At 49.6% G+C, this 23357-nt stretch overlaps 1 protein-coding gene across 2 annotated transcripts in view; it reads left to right on the forward strand.

Moving 5' to 3' along the window:
- Positions 1-423: 423 nt before the first annotated feature.
- LOC144169442 (polycystin-1-like protein 1) overlaps positions 424-23357 on the forward strand; it is a 433694-nt gene continuing 410760 nt past the window's right edge. For both annotated transcript variants that reach the window (XM_077698599.1, XM_077698600.1), the window contains exon 1: positions 424-1259. The gene's annotated coding sequence lies outside the window, so the exon portion shown is untranslated. The remainder of the gene's footprint in view (positions 1260-23357) is intronic.

Consider the following 23357-nt stretch of genomic DNA (forward strand, 5'->3'; position numbering starts at 1 on the left):
CTTTATTCCAGTTATCAGTCAACATCGGGATGGTGTTTTTTTTTTTCGCGATTTTTATTTTTCATCATCGTTAGCATCGTCGTCATGTCGCGACCGACGTCGTTATCACCTAGTCGTCGTTTATCACCGTCGTCGTCGTCGTTGCCCGAGGGATACGGATTCGCATGTTTACCTTGCCAGTGTACCACGTCCGTCACACGAAAACCAACGCACAGTGTACCGCCGGTGCGTCTCTCTCCCCCGATCGCCATAGGCCAGTCGGGAAAGGGTTCAAGCAAGGAGGCCGTAGGGCGGAGGCGAGGTGGGGAGGGGACGGGTGGGCGTGATGGGATTGCGGCAAGGCGCATGCGTCCGCGTGACGCCGCCGACGCTGGCAACGCCGCTGCGCTCGCGGCCAGGTGGCGCCACAGTCCGGCGCGCTCAGCGTCGGCAGACGATCCCCGTCGAGCGACCGAGTCAGTCCGGCAGCCGAGTCCCTCCCAGGCGGCGGCGTGCGTCCACCCTGCGTTCGGCACCACTGCTCGGAGGAGCCGCGCCGCTCACCTCGCTGTTGCGCCGCCGGCCACCACCCACTCCGAGAGAAGCAGCAGCAGTCGTCGCCGGCGAGACTCAAGCGCCCACACCGCCGTGTATGCCGGATCGGGCATTCGGATTAATGCGGACTTCATCCCCGCCGGGCATGCATCACCAAAGCCTTTTCCTTCGGTGATCGAGAGAACCGCGACCGGGACAGTTGATATCAGTGGGGAGAACCAATAGTCCCACTTCCGGACTCCGATCAAGAGAGGAGCCGTGGAAACGACCGGTGGGCCACTGGCCTTACGTAACTTTCAGTTATCTTGCTCACATTAGTAGGACTATGATTTCCGTTTAAGCGATTAACGTTCGCCAGAAGCTAGTTGTGTATATTTTTTGGACGGAACGAGACCACCGGTCGGACCGAACAACTGATAAAACACGACGTCGCCTTGAAACTTTGCCGGGTGAGAACAAGAAACATACATAGAGAGAGGAGTAGGCGTGGAAAAAGCAGAGTTTCGCCATGACGACGACTACTGCTCGATGTCCGGACGCGATGTGCTGGGACCAGTGCGCGGCGGGCGTGAACGGCGGACGTGCCATTGTTGTGCTTAGCGATCGTCGCTGGCGGTGGCCTCGGAGGCGTGAGCCGCACCGCTGACCCCTCGGGACGCCTCCCCCTCTGTGCGCCGTACGACCGGCGTCCAGTCGGACTCAGCCGCCCACCACGCCGATATCAGGTTTGTGCCCACTGTGCTTGTATGCCTTGCTTCCCCGCGTGCCCGCCGATCTTTGCTCAATCGCGGACTTCGGAGGGGTGTTTCGAAAAGCTCAACTTTCCTCGTCTTCAGCATGGGCCGCATTTAACCAGCGTCAAACAAAACGAAAATTTATGAGCGTCTTTCATCTCGTCGGCCGAGCGCCCAGGACGCTGAAGACACTTTCGCTCTGCTGTTACGAAACTATAGCCAGAAATTGGGGGAAGGGGCGGTTTTACGAATGGCTAGCTGATTGGGCGTTTTTCATCTGCCAAGCTTCGGGGAATCGAGCAGTGGTGATTCCGTCTTTAGTGGCGATTAGCTACGAAGCAGTAAAGTTTCGGGTTCTCGGGAATCGATGATAATTTCGAACTGGATCAAGGAAGAAATGGAATGAAGTGCCTAAGTATGTATTGTATAAAGGAAGAAAAAGAGAATGTACAAGAGGGCGTAAAAAGCGGATTTTGGATCTTATCGACCAGAAGGTGTGTATGCAGAAGGTACGGTATTTGCTTGCTCACACAACCGTAGTCCCAAACTTTCAAGGTTGTGGGGGCGGAGTGCAGTAAAATGCGTGCCTGGGAAATTCGTAGCGACGACAGATGCAACATCTACGGTATTCCCGCCAAACTGCCACGGCGGCTTGTGGAGACGCGCCACCAAATGCCACGTCACGCAAAAGCTTCAATTCACTGTCTAGGAACAATGTATCCTGGATAAAAAAAAAAAACGCTCAACAAACTCCATTCGCTCATTCCAACGTACTGCGCAAACCGACCGCGCAAATTTGACATCGCTGCAATGTTCGTTCCGGTAAGATACGTTGCGATCAATGAGGCTTGGTATCAACGGCCATTATCCTATGTCAAAAACTTCGAACTTAGAAGTTTCACTCGCCGCAAAAGGGGAGCAGTACACGCACTCGTAACAACGGATCCGTCCTGCTTTGTCCCGTTCTCCCTTGAAATACTCCCTGGAGGTGATTCATGCCTTGATTGCTATTTCTTTCGTTCGAACCTCCTTTTCTTAACGTTATTCCTGCAAGGCATTTCGTGTTTAAGTTTAGGAAAATGGTTTGAGCATAAAGATCATGGGAAGCAACATGGTTTCGTTTTGAAATATTAAACAGAGTAGCCATATCAGAGGAAGGACTGGTGTTTTCCTGTTGGTGTGGCATAAACCGAGTTGAAGCTCTAGCGTGTGGTCCGTCTTCTCTTTAGCTGTGTCCCTGTCTTAATGTCCGCTAGTATGAGGAATTCCTTAGTCAGTAACCAACTCGCCCAACTTAGCGCTTTAGTAGTCCTTATATCAGAGGGATTTGGCTGAATCATAATAGTTTTGCGTAGGAGGCTGTTATTTTCAAACTCACGATTCCAAGCTCCTCAATTACAAGCGATCAAGCGTAAAAGTGGGGGTTTTAAATTATAAAAGTTTACTTGTAAAAATGGAGGTTTTCGCATTAAACGGTGGGAAATGCCTTCAATGCCGATCTATTTGTCTCAAAAGGGAGTCAAATGTTCATTGAAGTGTTGCCGTTGGGCTTACCTCTGCCTGCATAATTACTCTTCTTACCGTATACATAACTATAATGTGATTCTTTCTTACGGATTGGGGTGGAAACGAAGGTTCCCATAATGATTTAATGCGCACAGTCCTTAGACGGTGGTTTATGGAAACTGGGCTGGTAGTCAGTCACGAAGGCGAAGCACAAACTAAAATATATTCTGTGAAGGGATTACAAACTACTAAGTTAATACTCTAAGTTGGAAGCTGAAGTGCCATACGTTAATGCGAGGGCACGCAATGGTGAAAGGATGCTAGAAGGCTGGCTGCGAAGTGTGTGACCGCATGCGAAAGAAGGAAGGCCGCCAAGAAAGAAATAAATCGGACAGAAGCGAATGACGAAGGAAAAACGCGTCGTAAATGCTTCGAAGTGCGTACTGCGCTAAGGAAACTGGAAAGAAAAATTCCTGCAAAAACTCGAAAGGTAGCGCCTTGGTGTTTCAGTCTATGTTGCTTCATAGCGATTAACTTGAAGCACCGGGATTTATGAATAGTAGGCAGAAAGGAATTTAACGACCGTAGGGGTGACCAAGAAAAGATTAGAACTGTGGTGAAGAAGAGGCCAGAAACCGAAATAACTGCAACGACCACCTGCTGCACACAAAAACTAGAATACCAGAGTCCTGTCGGTAACAGCGGCGGTAAAACTGGTACAGTAGTTCGGAGCCTGTGAGTGTAGTTAATCTAAATGAATGCGCATTCATTGGGGAAGTGATTGGCGAGCTGAGTGTGGAAAGGAGAAGCTGTCCAAAAATGGGATAGACCAGACATGCTAGGTTACTTAAGCCCAATCACGGACCACTTTAAAAAGGTATTTGATTAGAGCGTTATCCTGGTTGTTAAAGCGATGCATAAAAGAAGCTCTTTTCCAGTGTACGTGCTTAATATTAGTGGAAGTTTCAGCTGAGGTTACGAAGCTGGGCTTTATTTTTAGAGACAGAAACGTGCTAGAATTCCATGTGGATTCCTCATTATAACTCTATTTGCCATAGACTCAGAAATATATTCTGGTAATGTGTGATAGCTCTCAGCTGTAGGGTTTGAAAGGGTCTGGGAGAGTGGAGGGTTACTCTTTGACAGGCTCTGTGGAATATAGACTAGACACTGCATCGGCACGTGCACTTTCATTTTCGAAACGTAGCTCATGCATAGAAACTGCATTTGAATACGACCGAGGAGTAATTAGCTAGAGGGCAGTGCCGAACGGAAAAGGAGAATGAAGTCTTCGGAACACCTGCGCCTGTTTGATAGAACGGAATAAGGAGCCCGTCCTCTAGACAAATGTTCGAGCAAGTCAGGCACGCTCCTATTGGTCTGCAGGAGGCTCTCAGTCACGGTCTCCAAACTGCAATATACCGTCCTATGCTTCGTTTTACTGACTACGACGTGCAAATGACATTTTTATTGTTCTGGGATTCTAAAACAAATAGCTACTTCGGGCTTGCCAATGTCAGCATGTGCCCATCGTTTCTTAATTCGTCAAGCCGGGTGAGCGGCAACAGCGAGATGGCCGCATACACGACGTTGCTGGGTTCTCATAAAATGTGTGACTTTCCCACAGCGTCTACTCCAGGGGCAATAACCAGACATCGGGTGTAAAACATTTAACCTAGCTGTACCACCGCGCGTTACATCTATTTACCTGTGGTCGTATGCGAACACCGAAATACGGCGGCTGCTCAGTGACGAAATCAACTCGCGTAGCGGCGTGTCTATTTTTTTTTTTTGAGAAATGATGCAACCTTATGCCCTTATTACTGATGAAATGATTTAGTGTAGTATTTACGCGTTAGCGTTGCTGAAGAGCGTTTGCACTTCCAAAGACGCCGTAGCCTCCCAGACGTAGCGACTGGAACACCTGTTGGCATATCGGCTGCCATTTTCGTGTTCCACCGGCCCTCGCAATGCAGGTGGCGACACCTGACAGATTAGGTTCGAACGAACTGGGCCGAAGGGTTGTTACGCGAAGTTGTTTGCCTTCATTGGAAATAGCTTGAATATCTGACTTTTTCTTCAATCAAATATTCATGGAGCAATATTTTATTTATTTTCAGATTTGTGTACTTGTTTACCGTAGAACTTTTTTTTTAAGAGGAACGTTTGAAGACCGCCTGTCACTGCGCGCAGCAAGTGATGGCTGAGCCGAATTCACGTCTGGTCCGAACATTTCGACGTTCATTCAGTCACGCGTGTTGTATTAACTACACAAGAGCTTATATTTTTTTGCTTTACCGGAAACGACTTGGGTACTCAGCGACGTACCTGAGCTTTCTTTGGACAGGCGAGGCTTACCACATGCACTGGCATCTAGCGGCCGTGGCACTAGTAGTGGCGGCCATATTCCTGGAGGGGGAAGAATAAACTTTATGTTAAAACCAAGAGTTGCGGATGACGGGGCCCATGACGAGGAGGGGTCTCCTCAGTCCGAAATTCCCAGGGCAGTCGCCGCCATCCCAGCCTTGTTGACCAGCTGGAACATGAACTGGCCAGCATAGCCTCGCATTGCTCAAGCGTTGGAGTGGGCATGGGAGTAACGGAAAATATAAGGGAGCATTCCCAAATAATATGGCACATGGAACCAGAGTTCGGGACAGAACTCGCAGGTGTCGGTGTGGATAGCGTGGAGGAAGGGGTCTGGGTACGTGTTTGCTCGATTGCGGCGGTATGTCTGAGTCTCTGGGGGTATGGTGCTCCGTGTGTAGCGGGAGCAGTGGTCGTTTTTCGAAGCTTGGATTGGGAATGATGGCCTGTAGACATGCTCGCGGGCAGCGCCGTAAGCTGCACCATCCCCCCCCCCCCCCCCCCCCCCCCATTCACCCCCAGAGACGCGTGACCTGGGGTTCAGACGACGTGGAGGTCGGGCAGGGGGGGTCAAGGAATGTAGAATGCGGATGACGGGGGACACAACGTCAATTGATATTAGTAGATACGGTATCAGATATCACTGGGGCGTCATGCCTATAGATATCTGCTTCCTTGCTTCAAAACGATCTATGTGATCTGGCGGGGTTTGAAAGTTGTTGTGTGTGAGAAACGAAGAAGGGCGCCTTTCCTATTTACCGAAGGCTTCGTGATGGAAGCTTACGCCGCTGGTTCGGCTTTGTGGATAGAACTGCCTAGTTATTCAAAAGTGAGCTTTTAAATCAGTCTGCGCCGGTATCCGCTCAGCTCTCCGCAACTGTAATCAAATGGTCCTGCGTGGCTTTCCGTGTATCATTGAAATCGTGCCACTGGACGGTTTACGTACAATCTTTAGCGTTCCGTTTGTGCCGGCGATGACTGCAGGAACACCATCTTTCTCTCGTCTGTCAAAATTCTCCTGGAGCAGTGGCGACACCTTCTTCGTGCCGAAAACCCCGGTGTGTTCCACTTGCAATCTCTCCCTTTCTTGTTTTTCTCGTCGGGTGATTGGCGCCTTTGGTCAGTCTTTAGGGACACTTTGGTGATGTCAGTCTTCACAATGGAGAACCGTGATTGATGGCGCCACGATGGTACAACGAAAGGGCCTTGTTGCCAGGAAGGTGTTGGCCGCGGCCCCCTTCGTCCGGCTGGCGAGGAAAAAGGTTCGCTACCCAGGAAGTCGACCATTAATCACGAGTCACCCCGAGTTAAAAATTGTTTCGCTGTGTGCCTTGTTCTGACACGGCGGAAACTCAGCGCGACAAATGGATCCACTGGTCCGGTATGTTTCGAAAAAGATCTGAGTTTGGTGTGCACTGGTGTGGCTCTACTTGCTTCTCTCCATGGCAAGCATCTCGCTTCTGTCTGGGCTGTAGATTACGGTAAATACCCAATTCCGTGGTTTTCTCCGGTTGTCGATTCTGGTGACCACCTTCTATCGCGGTCTGTGTTGGTCATATATACTGGTACTTTGGGTGCGAAAAATATGAAATGAGAGATTGGGATAGAGATATAGGTAGGCAAACAGCTCTAACGATTTTAAAGTTTCATAAGTATGTGGCTTAGAAAGTGCGAAAAATGCAACTTGTTTTTAACATTTTCCTACAATGCCTGCACGCTACGCTGTGTGCAGATGATGAACGCAGGGTAGGTTCTCTTACCACCACAATATGTGCAAAAAGCACGTGAAGTGGCGTCGTCGGCCAAATGCCGCAGAAAGCAGTCTTAATCCCGTTCTACATAGCGCAAAGTTACCTGCGAATTTGCTGCTGCGGCCCCGCTCGTGCGGCAAAAGGATCCATTTTCGTTGCTGCGGCGAATTGGCAAAGGCCGAGCGGGGTTCCGCCGTAGCCGGAATCGAACCCGCGGGATCAAGATGTGCATCACGACGCTTTAGCCACGGAGCTTCCACAATGCGCATGCATATATCATCGTCGTTGCCCTCCTTCTCACTGTGGTCGTTTCGTCGCTGTCGTCGTGTTTGTCAGCTGCGGTAAGAAGGCCTTTCCTGTTGACCTGCTTCTGCGCTGTCCTTATTCATTATTCGGCCCCAAATTTCCGTAACTCATCCCTTCATCGATTTATCGGCCGTCTACTTCCAGTGTCGTTTCTAAGTAGTGTTACGTTGCCCTGGTAGACAATCATTTGTCAATTATCTCCGTTACATGCCCGCCCAACTCCACTTCTCGCTCTTAATTGGATCTAGGATATCTTCCACCCGAGTTTTCTCCCCATTCTAGGGCGCTCGTTTATTTACTGCCTCTAAGCGTTACTCTTATCAGCTTCCTTTCTGTGGCTCGTTCGGTGGACCTAAGTTTTCTTTCAGAATGATTAGCAAGTCCCCGATTTTCCTCATCATAAGTCGTCGCTGCGATGTTGTATACCTTTCTTTTTAAGGACAGTTTACCGCATTCTGTTCATCGCATCACAGTGTTTGCAGAAGGCGGTCCAGCTTACAGCAGTTCTACGCATTATTTCCGTCTCGCGGATCAGATCGGCACTCACAACTTTCCCAAGATAGTTTTACTCACGGACCTCTTCTGGCATTTCATTGCCTGTAGACTGAAGGGGACATTTTCTACAGGTCGATTCTAGATTACTGTCGTGTTACTCGTATTTATCCTTAATCCTGCAACAGGGCTTCCTGAGCGCAGTTACTGAAGCATCCTTTGAAGCCCTCTCGAATCACTAAGCAAGACGATGCCGTCTGCAAATCCTTAGGTGCTTAAACTTTTTGCATTTACTCTTATCTCTCTCTGAATTCTACCCCTCCTCCCCCCTCCTCCCCCTCCCCCCCCCCCCCCAAAAAAAAAAAGCTTCCTAAATTCCCCGTCTAGACACGCTGCAAAGAATTCTAGGAGATGGTGTCTCCTTGTCTGGCGCCCTTCCCAAAAAGGAACTGCCCGCTCTTTGTACGAAGTGTTATCGTGCCCGTACGTTCTTCGTAAATAGCTTCCAGGGGCTTCATGTATGTTTCACTTCACCACCTGTGCCCTCAATGCTCCCATCACTGAGGAGGATTCCATGAAACTAAGGCTTTTCGTAATCTATAAATACCATATAAAGCGGATTATCATACCCTGCTGATTTCTCAGTTTCAAGGTTGATGGCATGAATGATGCATCGTTGGGTGGCCTTTCCCAAGTACAATCGTTGTTTCGGTCGTATTAAACCCAGCACTGCTCGGCCGGGATTGCTGAAAAAGATGCGAATACCGTCAAATTTTGTCGGCAAATGTTTAGGCATTCTGCGGATAATTAGCGCTTTCCTCACTTCTTCCGCTTTGTAGGTAGTTTTCGTGCGGTATCTTCCTCTCACTTCACTTCTCCCGCCGCCCTTCGTGTATAGCAGGGGTCGCAACCTACGACTGGTGGGCCATGCGGCCCCCAGAACGTCGTCAGGACTTCCACCCCTCCCCCCCTGTCTATTCCTGTCTGAAGACCTACACGCCAGTTTTGACCTCAATAGCGGACCTAGACTGGAGATAAGAACAGAGAATTCATCGCTTCCAGTTGGCATTGTCCGCCATCTTCATACTTAGCCAAAATATTCTCGATTCGGTGAATTTCTTCACTTTGCCTGCAAAGACCCCCCTCCCCCCTCCCGTCCCCCTTCCCACCTGATTTGCCATCCGGACCCCCGCCGCCGTGTCGGCTTCATGCAACTCGGCCCTCCACCTCAAAAGGCTGCCTACCAAGAAATCTGCGCCAAGAAATCTGCGCCGAATTCCCGTAGGACAGTCTCATAAGGCTGTCCGACTGGCATGCGGCAAGGATTACTGAATTCAATCTTAAAACGGACCTCGGAACAACGGCGCCCCAGCGATCACCACCGTGATCGACTGGGCCATACATGTACGCTCTCCCAGCGAGTTCCCCTTGCTCATTTTTTTTTTTTTTTTTTGCATCGCGCCGAGGAAACTTCAACACGCAGAAAGGCTTCTCCTCGCATACACCTGACGTATCGCTGGCCGGCTGTATGCGTTCTCAGCCGGGGAATCAATAGACGGGAGATCAAGAAGGATGGGCGCCGAGTAAAGAGCCTCGCTGGGCCCTGGAAGCTGGCAGCCACCACGCCGGTGGTCTGTGCGCGATGCGCGTTTGTTCGACCTGGAAGCGGTTGGCCGCACTTATCCTCCGCTGGCCTCAGCCGAGCGGCGCTGAATCCTGCCCATCGACGAGCCGTTTCTGTTTCATCAATCCTGGCGCTGCTTGCCTCCTTGGGCTGTTTACACGTTGGTTCCCGGCGCAGGGGGAAAAAGGAACAGAAGCGGCGGCACGAAGGCGAGATACAAAAGCATCGATTGGGAATCGGATTAGACGCGGACGGATGCGTCAACGAGTGACAACGCCCGGGGCGCGTGAGTCGTTCAGGCGCACCTGAGCACCTTGAAGCCCTCCACGGCTCCTCCCGACTGGCCTCGGCTTCCTTTCCCGGCTTCCTTTATCGCTTGTTTCCTCGCCATCTATCACTCCTGCTTTGTCGTGGCAGGGAGGCGCCTCCGATCAGCACAGTGAGTGGTCTTCAAATTCATTTACTCGACGAATTTGTGGCGCGTTAACCGTTCGTCGTCATGTGCAAAGCAGGTGCTTTTTCCGCGGTTGGAATACTCGATCGAGCTCGATTAAAGACTGCACTGCTCTGTCTGCAGATAGAATAGTTTCTCTCTTTGAGTGCTGTCTCTCTATTTCTCGTTTCTCTGATGGTCACGGATGTATTGTCAGACAAGCCGCCTGCATGTTCTGATGTGCGTAACTTAGTAACTTACAGGTGGTTTATTTATTTATTTATTTATTTATTTATTTATTTATTTATTTATTTATTTATTTGTTTATTTTTACGCTAAGGACCAGGGGAATACAGTTGACCTGCTGCGGGATGCGTGGTAAACTTAAAAGTCGAGTGCATATCTGTAGCTTGACGTGCTCGAAAGATTTCTGATATGGTTTACCTATCTTGCCGTTTTTAGTGTTGGCTGAGCGAAAGTCTGGCGTTTCATGCCAAATACTGCGCGCGTGTCGAAAAAAGTGGCTCAAGGTCTCGGTAGCAGTCTCACTCACTCACTCACTCACTCACTCACTCACTCACTCACTCACTCACTCACTCACTCACTCACTCACTCACTCACTCACTCACTCACTCACTCACTCACTCACTCACTCACTCACTCAAGTAAGTATATAAGCAAGTAAGTGATTAACGAAGCAAGCAAGCAAGCCCGTGTAAGGAACGATGTAAGGAAGCCCGTGTAAGGTACATGTCCCGTGTAAGGTAAGGCGCTCATGTGAGGTACCACATGCGCGTCTCCTAACGCGCCCTCTAAATGAATGCCCGTGGAAGGCGAGGCGGCGAAAGCGGAAACCGCAGGATGTGTTTATCACTCAGAGGCGCGCAATTACTCAACCTGGGCGCGCTCGCTCGCCGACAACGGTGTTACATGAGCAGAGGGCGTGCGGGCGCGCCTCGTAACCTGCCCGTCCCTCCCTCCGCAGCGGGCCTCGTTCGGCCGAGTCAGCGCTGCGTACGCCAGCGGGGGCCTCGCTGAAGGCAACGGGACCGGCGCTTTGGAGCACGCCAAGCGGCCGTAAGGGCCCTCCCGGGTAGAAAGGAAGCCCGTCGATGGGAGGCCATTCCCGTCGATTTGGCCAAGTTCGAAGAAAGAACGCCACCACGCGGAGTCCTAAACAGGGCGTGTCTAGCCAGTCGTGTGGCGGGAGTGAGTCGGGCAGTCGGACTTTACTGCTTCTCGTGGAGGCGCTGCAAGGGTCCGAACATGGCGCCTTCATGAACGGCTGCGCAACTGCCGCCTCACTTCTCGATCACTGCCGTTGTTCGCGTAGGATTGTGGTTCGTTATCTTACTTAATTTTTCGCTTCCATTTTGCTAGGGGGCGAGGAACTTGTACCCAATAGCTTACGAGGCCGGGCTTCCCGGATCACGTGGGATGCGCATCCCGAGGTGGGTTCCTGATGTAATGGCTCCGTCTAGCTACGATTAAAAGGGGGAAAAATAAGGAAAGGATGGGGGAATGCTTGTGCGGGGCAAGAATAGAAAAGCGGGTTCCATTCCGGTAGCTGGCTGCGTGCTTTGTTAATACCGCCTAAGTAGGCCCTCAATCCGAGCGTGAATAGACAGGTATAAACTGCAATTACTTCGGACTATATAACTGTTAGACTGTGGAGTTTCGGATGTGGTTGCAAGACTGTTTGAACACATACATACATACACACTAAATGAACTACCTCTCTGTCGAAGCGACAACGATGGAGGAACGAAGCGTTCCAACATCAAGTCCAACGCCAAAGGAACGAACCCAGAAGCGAGTTTCTTTTTTTTCTAATTTTGCACGTCCATCCAAATCCACATTCAATCGAGGGAGCCAGTTCGATTCCGACCACTGGAAGCGATTAAATTTTTCGTCACTTCACTCACGATCACCATCATCGTCAGATAAAGTTGGCTTCCCTGCAGTGCGTTTTGGGTGGACTACAGACGGCATCAGTGAGAGGCTAAAAGCTTCGCTTTAATGAAAGAGGGCACCTGTGGTCCCCCCGCATACCTGTCATTGGTTAGAAAGGGGGGCACTCGTAGTGTACTTGGAATTCTCCGTAGAATTTATATAAGGAAATGGGCGTTACACACCTCGGCATTTATCGCGGGTAGGCGATCCGTCTTCGTCGTGCCCTGACATTGCCCGCCTGTAACGAGGCACGTGCTTCTTTTCCGTTAATGATTTCTTAAAGCGCCCTCGCTGTTCCACGCGTTTGTGGAAATAATGTAACGGCTCCGAAAGCTTTAAAGTGTTCGGGTGGAAGGATAAGTAACGAAGTAGCAAACCGGCGCTGGCGGAATGGGCACAATCCATGGACCTCGTTTATCAAACTGCCCGTCTTCCACCTCCGCGAGGGCTCGTCTGCTTTTTTGTTGTTTTTTAATTTTGCTTATGTGTTATGTAGTTTGTTTTTGCATATCTTTCATATACTTTGCAGCTCGCTCGTGCCAATTTTCTTTGCCCTTCATTTTCTTCTTTATTTTTCTTTTTTTTTTTCTAAATTGTGGAGCTATGAAGACAACTCGCAAACCTGCTTCCGCCGATACTTGCAATGGCCCTCAGGTTTGTGAGTGAAGTGTCTGCGTTCCTCCGCATACAGGCCCGCCAGTCAAGGTGCTCATGAACCACGATTTGTTAGATGCACAGTTTCGTAACGCGTATCAACTGTAAATATATTGTAAGGCGAGGGAAGACCCCACACAAGTCGGCAACAGTACCAGCAGTCTTGGTTTTAATCCGTCGACAGAACAAGCCGCTCGTGACGATGATTATCTACAGATGATGCTTATAATGGGCATGCACAGATGAGAGATTGGCCCTACCAACTGGCGGCGATTGGCACAGCAAAAACAAGGGTCCCACAACGCAGCAAGCGTTCATTAATGTTCAATGCGCTCACACACGCCCACAATATATTAATTTGAAAAGGGAAGCTTTTTGGAGATGAATAAATATATAGATTAAATTATTTACCTTTAAAAAGGAGGAGTTTAAAAAGTTTAAAAAGGAGGTCCTTGCAAGTTGGCATAACAGCAATATGACGGTCATTCTTGAACGCTAAGTACAACTAAGTGGTACCTGTTACGCAGCATCGAGTAATATAAAACAAAGTTGCAGAGCGCTTAACAGACAGGCAAACCGCTTCGCGCAGTCATGGAATAGCACGAGCAGGCTAAGCAGTGATCATAAAAGAAAATGCGAAGGCATATGGTATTCCTCAGTGAAAATAGATAACATGGACTAAGCATTAATTGTCCTAATTTTGATTACACGAAGGACTAATATATTCTTGCTTTAACAACTTATGGAATTAGTACCAAACCTAACAAAAGCTTTATAACAGAACATCAACTTATAATTGTACGAACGGAACGCTGGGCGAGTTTCGTACTTTTGAAAAATAGGTTTTGTACAAGTATAATAATGTACAGCAGCGATGTGACGTATGGCCTTTTCTGCAGTAAAGACAGTGTCGCTTGCGCAAATTCGTCACACTAGTACTGCCCCACCCTATGCTGCAGTACAGCAATCAAAACGGGGAGCAGAAATTGGGGAATACCGGTTACAGCGCAGGGGAAGCGTGTGTCTCTCCCCCTCCTTGTCTTGTTTATGACGGTTTTAGAATTGAGTCTCTAAAATAGAGATAGGGGCAGTTGCTAAAATAAGGAAAACTCTTTTAAAGTGCCGGTGTAGTAGGTGTAGTATGCTACCTGTGGCAAGGCCCAAACCCAAAACTTCCGTGTTTTTTTTTTTTTTTTTTTTTTTGCTCAGGGGATTGCTCAACAAGAAAAAAAATTTTGACCTTCGAGTGTTATGTGCGTTTCGATGCTCTGATTTTGCGATCCAACTCGAATTGAAACCTAGAGAACTGTCTGCCAGTGCGTAGTTCTTATCGCTGTTTTCTCGGTGGACTTATGCAACCAATAAAGGCATTTAAGCTTTGATGCAAAATGGAACTCATATAAAAAGGCATTGAGTGCTGAGTAATTAATTGCAGTTCCAAGGTAGCTTTCTCCAACTTTTTCTTTCTTCCTAATGACGTATATGTCGCTCTCTTTTCTTTGTTGTTGCTGCTTCTATTTATTCGTCGGTCGCTCCCTGTATTCGTGTAGTCTACGGCGTCAAAGGACAGGTGCAACTTCCTCATTACGTACAGGCATACAAATCTTACACTTTTCAATAAACTGTGTCGTGCTTTCTCCTCCCACTCAATTCTGCCGTTCCGTGCAAGTGAAGGAGCGAACATTGGTAAATTTGGGTCTGGGATTTGAACCCGAGGCCAACAGACCAACGGGATGTGGGACTAATGTACATCCGCAACACACTGACTGATCTCTGATTTTAAGGAATGAAACAAGGTGGACATAACGAATGCGTTGTCGCCTTCGACTTTGGTTAGAAACCCGGATTAGAAGCACGTATTGATGCTTATAGGGGTACTTTGAGCATGCTCATTATTACCAAGTAGCTGGGCACGTACGCAAATAACCTACATGTAGGGCTAACCAGGACAATTGACCAGGCCTTTCAGTCATTCTAAGCGAAAGGGAAAGAAAGTGATTCAATCGCGAAAGGATAATGACGATAATATTAAGACACAATCACACTACTGGACGCGTTTCTGTATGCGTGTACTACATCTACTGCGGTGGACTCTGATAATGCGCCTTCCTCACCGGCTTCAGTGAGGCGTGGTAGCCTACGGAAGTACGTCTAGGAAAAAGATTCAAGTGGACGCAAAAATGCCGCACAGCAAGCAAAGAGGCAAGCGCTCGCTGCAGCTACAACCCTCACCACCCGACACCGCTGCAACCGCACAAGCCAGACAAATGTCCCTGTGGTGACGAATACATTGTCACAACAGAAGATGACATACCATACTTACTCTATTCTAGGCACCCCGTGATTCTAAGCACCTCTTCTCCCCTCCCTACTTTCGGGAAAAAGATTGGAAAGAAAAAAAGATTTTCATGCGAATCTTAGCACCCCCATCTCTAAGCAACCATCGCAAGGTGGATTTCAGACGCGTTGAAGCGGGCTTGAGTTGACATTGAGGCCAAGGAATTTATCAAATCTGCAATTACCACCAACTTCAACGGAAAGGACGACGACTTGATGTAGGATACTCAAAGCGGCGGCCCAAGCCGCACAACAGACTCGAATGATAAGAAGGGCGACTGGGTATCACACGTAAGCCGTGGGTTCACTGTCTGTACCTATTTTTCTGTTGAATCTTAGCCAAACAGAACATCATTCCTTGCGCCCGTCTCGACGAAATACGGCCGCAAAAAAAAAAAAGGGGGGGGGGGGTGGCGGGGGTAATTTAGGTTTTTTGAACCTAGGCACCCCCCCCCCCCCCCCCCGAACTTAAGGCATCGCGATCACGGTAAAAAGGAGGTGCTTAGAATCGAGAAAATACGGTAATTACGACAGACTTGGCGTTAGACATACATGGTCGCATCGCTTTAAATGAAATGTAATGTCTTAGCATTCCTATTTTCCTAATTTTTGCATCCGTAATTTTCACTTTGCTTCACCCTGCTTTGGCAATACACTTAGTGATATATCGGAACCTTCTGAGGCTCTCCTAATTAGAGACTTACTGTTGTGATCGACGTATTATTCCCGCACAAACGGGGCCGCCTCGGAGCCGTTCGGTTTTGCAAATTCAACCCCGCAGATCTGGTTGCTGCATAAAAGCGTTTATTCCTCCTCCTCCCTCAAGGGTTTCAAATTTGAGCCCTGGGAACAACGTTTAAAGGGGGCGGTCTCGCACAAAGAGCAACTAAGAGCACCGCGCGTTTCCCTGTTCCTTAGCGCCCATTGTCACGGAATATTATGGACCCAGCCGGGGGTCAATTGCGATCGAGATGAAAAGACGGCTCTGGCGGCGTTGATTGGCCGACAGGTTGTATAAAGCTCAGTCTGGCGCGATGCCCGAACGAGGTTGAACCGAAAAATAAAGGCTCTAAGGGAATAAAGAAAGGCTGGAGTTTTAAAAAACGGGGAATTTCCTCTCCCTTTTCGCAGCGGCGCGAAATCTCCTTGCCGCCGGCCCTGGCGGTAATAATGGGTGAGACGTCGTTTGTCGTGCGCGCGTTTAGCCGAAGGGGAGGGAGGAGGGGGAGTGGAGGCGGGTCGGCCGCGGATTCACTTAGTGTGATCCCCTTTCGGCGCGCGCTAATCTTCCTCCATTCGTCGTCGAGACGTCCAGCTATTCGGAGAGGTTTTCATGTAAATGCGCCGCTTTGACCCTTTCCGAGAACCGCCGGCTTTGCAGAGCATCGCCAGCTTTCAACCTCTTATTCATCTCTCCGTCTCCCTCTTTCTCATTGTGCCTTCCCCTTTTCTTGTACCTGTAATTTCCTGAAACTGGATAATTTTTTCCGCCGTTTCTGTCTGATGCACGCCATGAGTAGGGCCGTCATCGTGATTCAGATGAAAAGGTAGAAAAGAGAGCGCGAGCGAGTTAAAAAAAGAAGCTTACAGAAGGATTGGAAATGGCTTGGGAAGGAGAGGGGAGATTAAGGCGTGGTATAGGCGGCATTTTTTCCCGCTTTCTCTTGTTCGTTCTTTGGCCGCCTCGACGGCTCAGTCTATTAATCAGGCCGAAACTTGGACCGCGCCCACTCAGGTACAACAATAACGGGGGAGAGAGTAGAAAGGAGGAGTGAAAAATGCGGCCCTGCTAAATTATTCAGTGGCGCACCTGCGTCCTCCTCGCTATTTATTTCTCTCTCCTTCGCGTTACTTTGAGGCGATAACGCCGGGACGTACGCGAGAGAGCACTTTTCTTTTGCTGTTTTACTTGCTCGGTGATATTTTTTGCTCCGAGCCTCGCGACCCCGTACCTTGCGCTGGCTCTCGTCTTCTCTTCGTTACAAGTGACGTTCGCTGGGCATTTGGGGATAAGGTCGCGGGTGATGTACGTGTGCGCGTGTGCAAGTGGGGTTTTGTTGGCGTTTTCGAACCACTGCTGTCCATCCGCTTTTTTTTGTTACCTGTGCTGTCCCTTGGTGAGTGTTGTTAGGAAGGTTGCTATACACCGTGCTCGCATTGTCGCGGGGACAAATATCCCTCAGGCTAGCCTCGGGCTGTTTTACGAGTAATGAGTGCAAAAAGATAGTCAGAACACATCTTTCACATGGCGATTTCACCCATTGGTTGGCTCTGTGTCATTTGCGTTAATATTGTTTCGAAAGAGTACCTTCTAAACTATGATGATGATGATGATTGCTATTGGTTTCCCCTTGGAAGCGGGGTGATGACATGTCATCTTACCAAAAAGGACTAATATAACCATGTTTTACACTCTTGGTTTAATACTAGCGCTGCTTAGGGCAGGCACTAAAGCTTATTAGGCACGAAATACTTATTTTTCCCCTGTTACAGGTGGTAACTGTCCTAGGCAATATTCCCCTCTCTGCTTTTCGTCCACCAGCATTCTAATCTTCTTTTCGTCCCCTGGACAGCCTTGAAGTTAACTTCCCCTGTGATACCCTTAAATCCTAGGGCTTCTGGAAGCCCAATATTCCCTTCATGAATATTTGGATGGATACCCTCACATTCTAACACTATGTGCCGCATAGTTTCTGTTTCTTCATCCCTGTCTTGTTTTGTGCAGTTTTTTACGGGCCCGTTGTGGGACTTGACCGAGTTTTGGCTTACTTCGTTGGGGAAATACCTGATGCAATTCGCTCGTCGCCGAGATTTCGCGTTCGTACGACGCGGTTTATATAAGTCGCGCGGATAGACGCAGCACTCGGACATAAATATACAATATCTGACATTATAGGCGACGCATAAGCGTGTGGTATTTGCGGATTAACTAGCGTGTGTCGTGCGCGTTTGTTACGGTAATAACCTTATTTGTGGTGAACAGTCATAAAAAAAAATTGAAAGTTAGTTACGACGTCTGACATCCACAAATAAGTTATCTTTTTTTTCGGTTATGTAATCTCCGCAGAATGCCCTAAACGGAGTTGGCATGTTTGTGTTGTTAACATCCATTTTGTGCTGGACGACAGACTATAATAATCTGCCCTCTGTTTTTGCCAACCGTAGTTCTGTAACTGCAGTTTCAGTAGGCCAATCAATCAATAAATAAATCAATAAATCTCTCGGTCTGATCTCTAAATCTCTGAATTTAAGCAGTCGATCGATCAATCGGTCATATATATTAGATATCATACAACAGAAGCGTATAATCGTTATTTACAGTTGTCCTACTTCGCACCATCAGTCAGCACTAAATCTTGGCTGCAGCGGCAGTGCGGCCCACACTGAGGGGCACCACGTTCTGTGGTGCGTATGCTGCCGACACTACCCGCTGAACAGCAAAAACGCCCGTGTGTTCGAGATTTCTGCGCACGTTAAAGATCCCCAGGTGGTCAAAATTAATCCGGAGCCCTCCACTACGGCGCGCCTCGTCGCCTGCGCTGCGTCGGCGCGTTAAACGCTACAATCAAAAATCACTACCCGTTGAACGGCATTACGTGGCAAAGCCCGACCACCGCTTCTCGACGCTAGTGCTTCTGAGGCTGACGTCGTCGTCGTGGGACAACATCGTTCTCCCAGACGTGAAACAACAGCTCCGCGGTCGCCGGGTCGTGAGCTATGAGCACGGTCTTTCCTCCGCAGACAAATCGCCGACGCGCAGAAGCACACACCGTTCGCAGCCGGCGGCCGGCCATGTGTGCGCTGCCCTCTCCCTTCGTCCTGTGCTAAACGTCGCGGATGGCGAGAGCACTCGGGCACTCGGCAAAAAGGGAAGCGAAGCTGCAGTGCGCCTGCTGCGAGCTTTGCGGCGGCCACACCCTTAGATACGGCACGTCTGGCCGCTCCGTCGTGGCAGCACCGCCACACGGCCCTGCGCGCCGACCGCTCCCGCTTCGCGCACCGCGCGTACGGCTCCTCCTGCATGCGGCCTGTTTATAACTCGGCCTCTTGGACGCCTTCGGCTTCGGCCCTCGTGCCGCTCTACCGGTGCAGATTGATGGGGAGAGAGTGCAGGCAACGGGGTGGGGAGCGGATCGGTCGCTTTGTTTTCGCGGTGAGTTTTAGGAGTCGCTCCTTTCGTGCTCCCTCCCCTTATTTTACGTCCCACTGGGGAAAAATTCGAAATGTCTTCGTCTACCGAGGCACGCATTCTTTGAGCTGTTTTTTGCGCACGGATATTCCGAAAAATGACCTATTTGCACTCACTTGGTGTTCTAACATGACATTGAGCACGAGCTTCTCTATTGCGCTTTTTTTATTATTTGCTCGGCAGGTAGTCACCTCGTAGCGTAATCGAGTGTGGAAGTTGCAGCTACGAATTGGAGGCCGAAAGCTGGGCCCCAGAAGAGTGTCGTACGGGCTTCACCAAAAGTTTGATGACAACCGCGACAGAGAAATTTTCACATGGTGCAATATACGTATTCAGGACCCGGAGGTTAAGGATCGTGCTGAGGGCCAGTCGTACCCTGGTGAGGGTTGTCCATTCAAGTAGACGATGGCGGTCGCATCACCACCCACAGGTGGCGACAACATCAGCGCACGGCCGCTTTTTTTTTATGCAATTAAGAAACACCCGGAAAATGACTGCAATCACAAATGTTCGTTGTAGTTTCGCACAGTTGCCTCCGAAACTAAAGCGTGGAAGGCGCATAACTCTCAAGAAAGGCGCGGGGTCATCGGGGGAAAGTTGTAGAAGGGACCGTAAAACCGGCAGAGTTGTGTCAGAAAGCTGTATTTTTTCATTGCACCTTGTCACCCTATATCTCATCATGATTCAAGACTTTGTAACTAGAATCGCGCATGCGTACTACTTGGTGACTTGGCCTTCCTTCATTTTCTTCTTTCGTTCCCTCCCTTCCGACATTTACTTATTCATTTCTTCCTTCTCTTTTTCTCTTTTCCTTCTTTCCTTGCTTCCGTACCCGTTTTCTTTTTTTATTATTGTTTTTCACTAATGCAGCTGTTCGCGGCTTGCCCTACAAAAACATACGCCCACACAGAACAAAAATAATAACCCGGTACGACCTCGTACGTTTATAAATACTTTCTTCTCTTTCCGTCTCTCACTGGATAATTTTTTTTGTGTGTGGCGAGCTTGCAATGCATTTCATTTTGTTATTTGCGCAGTCAGATGTCCCGTACGCTGGACTGGCTGTTTCGAAAAATAGTTTTGTCCGCCGGAGATGATAATCGCCTCCAATTATGTGAAGCGCGCGGTCGGTTCGTTGTGGTATACTTTGTATCGTTTCGTCCTGGTTAATTAAGGCTGCAGAGCAGTCCGCGCCAGCGGTGCAGACGCAATAGAAACGACGCACACAATGGTTTCCTGTTTAGTTTTTGTGATGCTAATACTCGAAGCATGTCCTTTGAACATTTCTAAAGGTTCTCGTTGCCCGCCTGGGATGGAGGTTTGTAAAGCGACTAAACTCCGACCGCTCTCTTGCCGATCGTTTTTAATCTAGTTGCTTCTTGACCTCCAGTCGCTGTTCCTAGTATCACCGTTCAGGTCACTTCCGGTCAGCTCGTGGTGATGCGGAACAAGACAGGTTGACAACAGTCCTAATCCGCGTACGTTATCAGGAGTCTCGGCAAAGCTTTGCTTGGCTGGAACGCCGCTGACCAAAATCTTTCTATCTGGACTCCGCACGGGAACCGCGGTACTGAAAGTCTATACCACGCCAGGCACTGTTGGTCCGGTGTCGCTGCGCACCACATTTTATTTGATTCCGTGCACTCTTAGACAATCCCGTGGTTCAGCTTCACAAAAGTGACCTCTGTTGACCAATCAATGTAGCCAGTCGTGAAACATCGGCGAATGATGTCCGGCGTACGACTTGACTACTGGAAATTTTGTTCTGCGCTGTGGCCCTGACGCAGTGCAAGCATTCACGGCGGTGATCTGCATTTCACAGTACAACAGCGCAGATGGCATTTTTCAGTTGCTGTATAGGTTGTGGCTACCGTCACGGCAGCCGTGAGAATTGCCGTCAGAAATGTCTCACGACAGTCGCCTCTCATTGGCTGAGAACGCTGCATGGAGATTCTGCGGGATAAATATTCCCTAAAAAGCCGCGTTTGCAGCTGCCCCTGTAGCGTTGTGGTGTAGTAGTTGGTTTTAAACGAGAAGGCTTAGGTTCGAGTCCAACTTTCGGTATTTCTCAGTCATCGTGATATCAAAAGATCGACGCACAAGACTTCTAAATGGGTTGAATTACGTTTAATATAGGTTGTGTTCTGGGTCGTTGGGCTGGTTTGGATTCGGTTTGTTGCACTTTGGCTGGATTTGGATAGGTTATGACGCGTTCTGTTAGGTTACGTTAGGTTCGGTGAGGTTATGTTACGTTAGGTTACGTTGGGACGCAATATTATTCAGCAATTTTTAGGCCAGCCAGCTTTTATGGAAACTGCCGTGAGAATTTCCCGGAGATAATTCTCACGGCTGCCGTGAGATTAGACGCAGCCTACTGTATATGCTGCTGTCATTCGCCCAGTTCGCCTTGTGCACTGAGCGCGTTGAGGTGAAGCTGAACCACGGGCTTGCTTCCTAATTTATTCATGAATTGCGAGCCCCAGTCCGTTGTTCGGATTGCCTGGCCGAGAGCCTCCTAAACTGTGTGTTGTGACCAGAAGCGTTGCAGAGCGTGCAGGCCAGGCTGTCAAGAACGCGGAGTTGTGCGGAGGGGATACTATCGACGAAACGCTGAGAACGAGCGCCGTAACAGGGCAAGAAAAGCGGGGAAGGGGAGAGAAGGCGAGAGAAGAACCGCAGCCGAGCGACGTGTGGCTGCAGCGACGGCGTCAGGATCTTATTTCGAGTGTTTGGAGGAAAAAGAGCTCGCGGACGGGTCCATCCGTCAGCGCCTGTCACTGGGGCCACTTTGACGAATTGGCCAGACGACGCGCACTGCCAAAGCGGCAGGCGAGAAGGAGAAGCGGAAAAAAAATTCGCCCCTTCTCATTCCGCTCTCTGTTTCTGCATATACAGGCACGCACGCACCCCATCTGTTATTCGACGGCGTCTCTTACGGTTGCGCGTGCCCCTCGCCACCAAAGCTGGGGAGAGGCCGTTCACGGCGGTTTTCTTTCCTCCATCCGCCCAGCACGGCCTGCCAAAAACAAGTCTAGAAATGTGTGCGCGAGTCCCAAGTTATTCCGCGTTTGTCCGTGGAGTCGGACTGCGTGTGCGTTCTGGGCAGTGATGCGTGACTGCGTCTAAATTGAGCGCAAGTTTCTTTTGTATCATCACGTACACCAAGGCGTTGTTGTTTTCAGCTGAACTGGCACTTTCCGGGGCCAACTCAGCTCGTTGCATCCCACTTGGAAGCAATGTTATCATTATACCGCCGTCAAATATCTGCTCGCCGTTGCTAAAACTCTGACTTAAGCTGAATTTTCTTTAAGAATGTTCTCAGCCGCCTCTTCGTCTCAATCGTCGCGGCTCACTTTTCAAGCGGTAGTATTTCCTTCGCACAGTCGCACTAATTGTTCCTGCAAGTGCTTACAGACTGGCACCAAATTTGGCGCCTTAGAGGCGAGCATCATTGCGTCTACAGCTATAGCTTATTGATCTAAATATCGCCGCAGCGGGACGGTTTTGACACTGTTGTCGGGCTAAGTAAAGCTGTAGATAGCATACTCGACGCGTCTGCTACCTGAAGTTAGATGCCCATCGAGACGTCCAGTGGGGTGAAAGGCAGGGGCGGTTCGTTCCACTCGTGTCTAACTTCAGAAACGAAATAGGGATCATGACCATGCCCATACTTCGGGTCGGGGACGCACCCGTCGATACATCCGCCTTGTTCGGCTAGTGGCCCTGTGGAACAACTTCTGGGGGTCCATCTCGTCACCGCGCTCTTTATCGTCAACCCTCCTATAGAGGCGCTTGACGCCATGCCGCCATCATCATTATTAGAGTCATCACTCTGTCATACTGTCCCCCTTTATACCCAACCTGGCGCGAACCGCTCAATCGATCGCATCGACTCCGAGCGGCATTGGGTGAGGCACGGAGGCGGTGGAAGAACACGGACACACGAGTGCTGCGCAGCTGTGGAAGAGCCTGAGGGGCGCGGGAGGGAAGGGCTTGTCAGGCCGGTGTCGCTGCCCTGTGCATTGGCTGCTGGCAGCAGTCCCGCAGCCGTATCAACGGCGGCAGAAGTAGTGGCGTCTGCGTCGGGCTGCGTGATGCCTGCGGTCTGCAACCTGGCGCGTGCGCTTGCGGCGAGAGCCACTTAGCCGCCGGGGCCTTCAGCTGCTCAAACAGCGCGAGGGGCGAGGGCCTGTCTGGCGGAGGGAGGGAACGTGAGTGGCGGTTGCGCGTTCGCTTTTCCTGCCGTGGCGGTGGCTTCTGTTCCACTCGGCCGCGCCGTCTCGCGGCTCGCGGCTGCTTTGATATAGGTGCCAGGAGGGCACCGCCGTATGTGTTATATATATATATATATATATATATATATATATATATATATATATATATATATATATATATATATATATATATATATAGTGAATCAGAAGAATAGGAAATGAGGGGCTCGTTGAAAATAACACCGAAATAAGAATTGGCAGTC

The sequence above is a fragment of the Haemaphysalis longicornis genome, unplaced genomic scaffold (assembly GCF_048455015.1).
Source record: "Haemaphysalis longicornis isolate Haplotype H1 unplaced genomic scaffold, Haemaphysalis longicornis Haplotype H1 scaffold_2, whole genome shotgun sequence".
NCBI lineage: Eukaryota > Metazoa > Arthropoda > Arachnida > Ixodida > Ixodidae > Haemaphysalis > Haemaphysalis longicornis.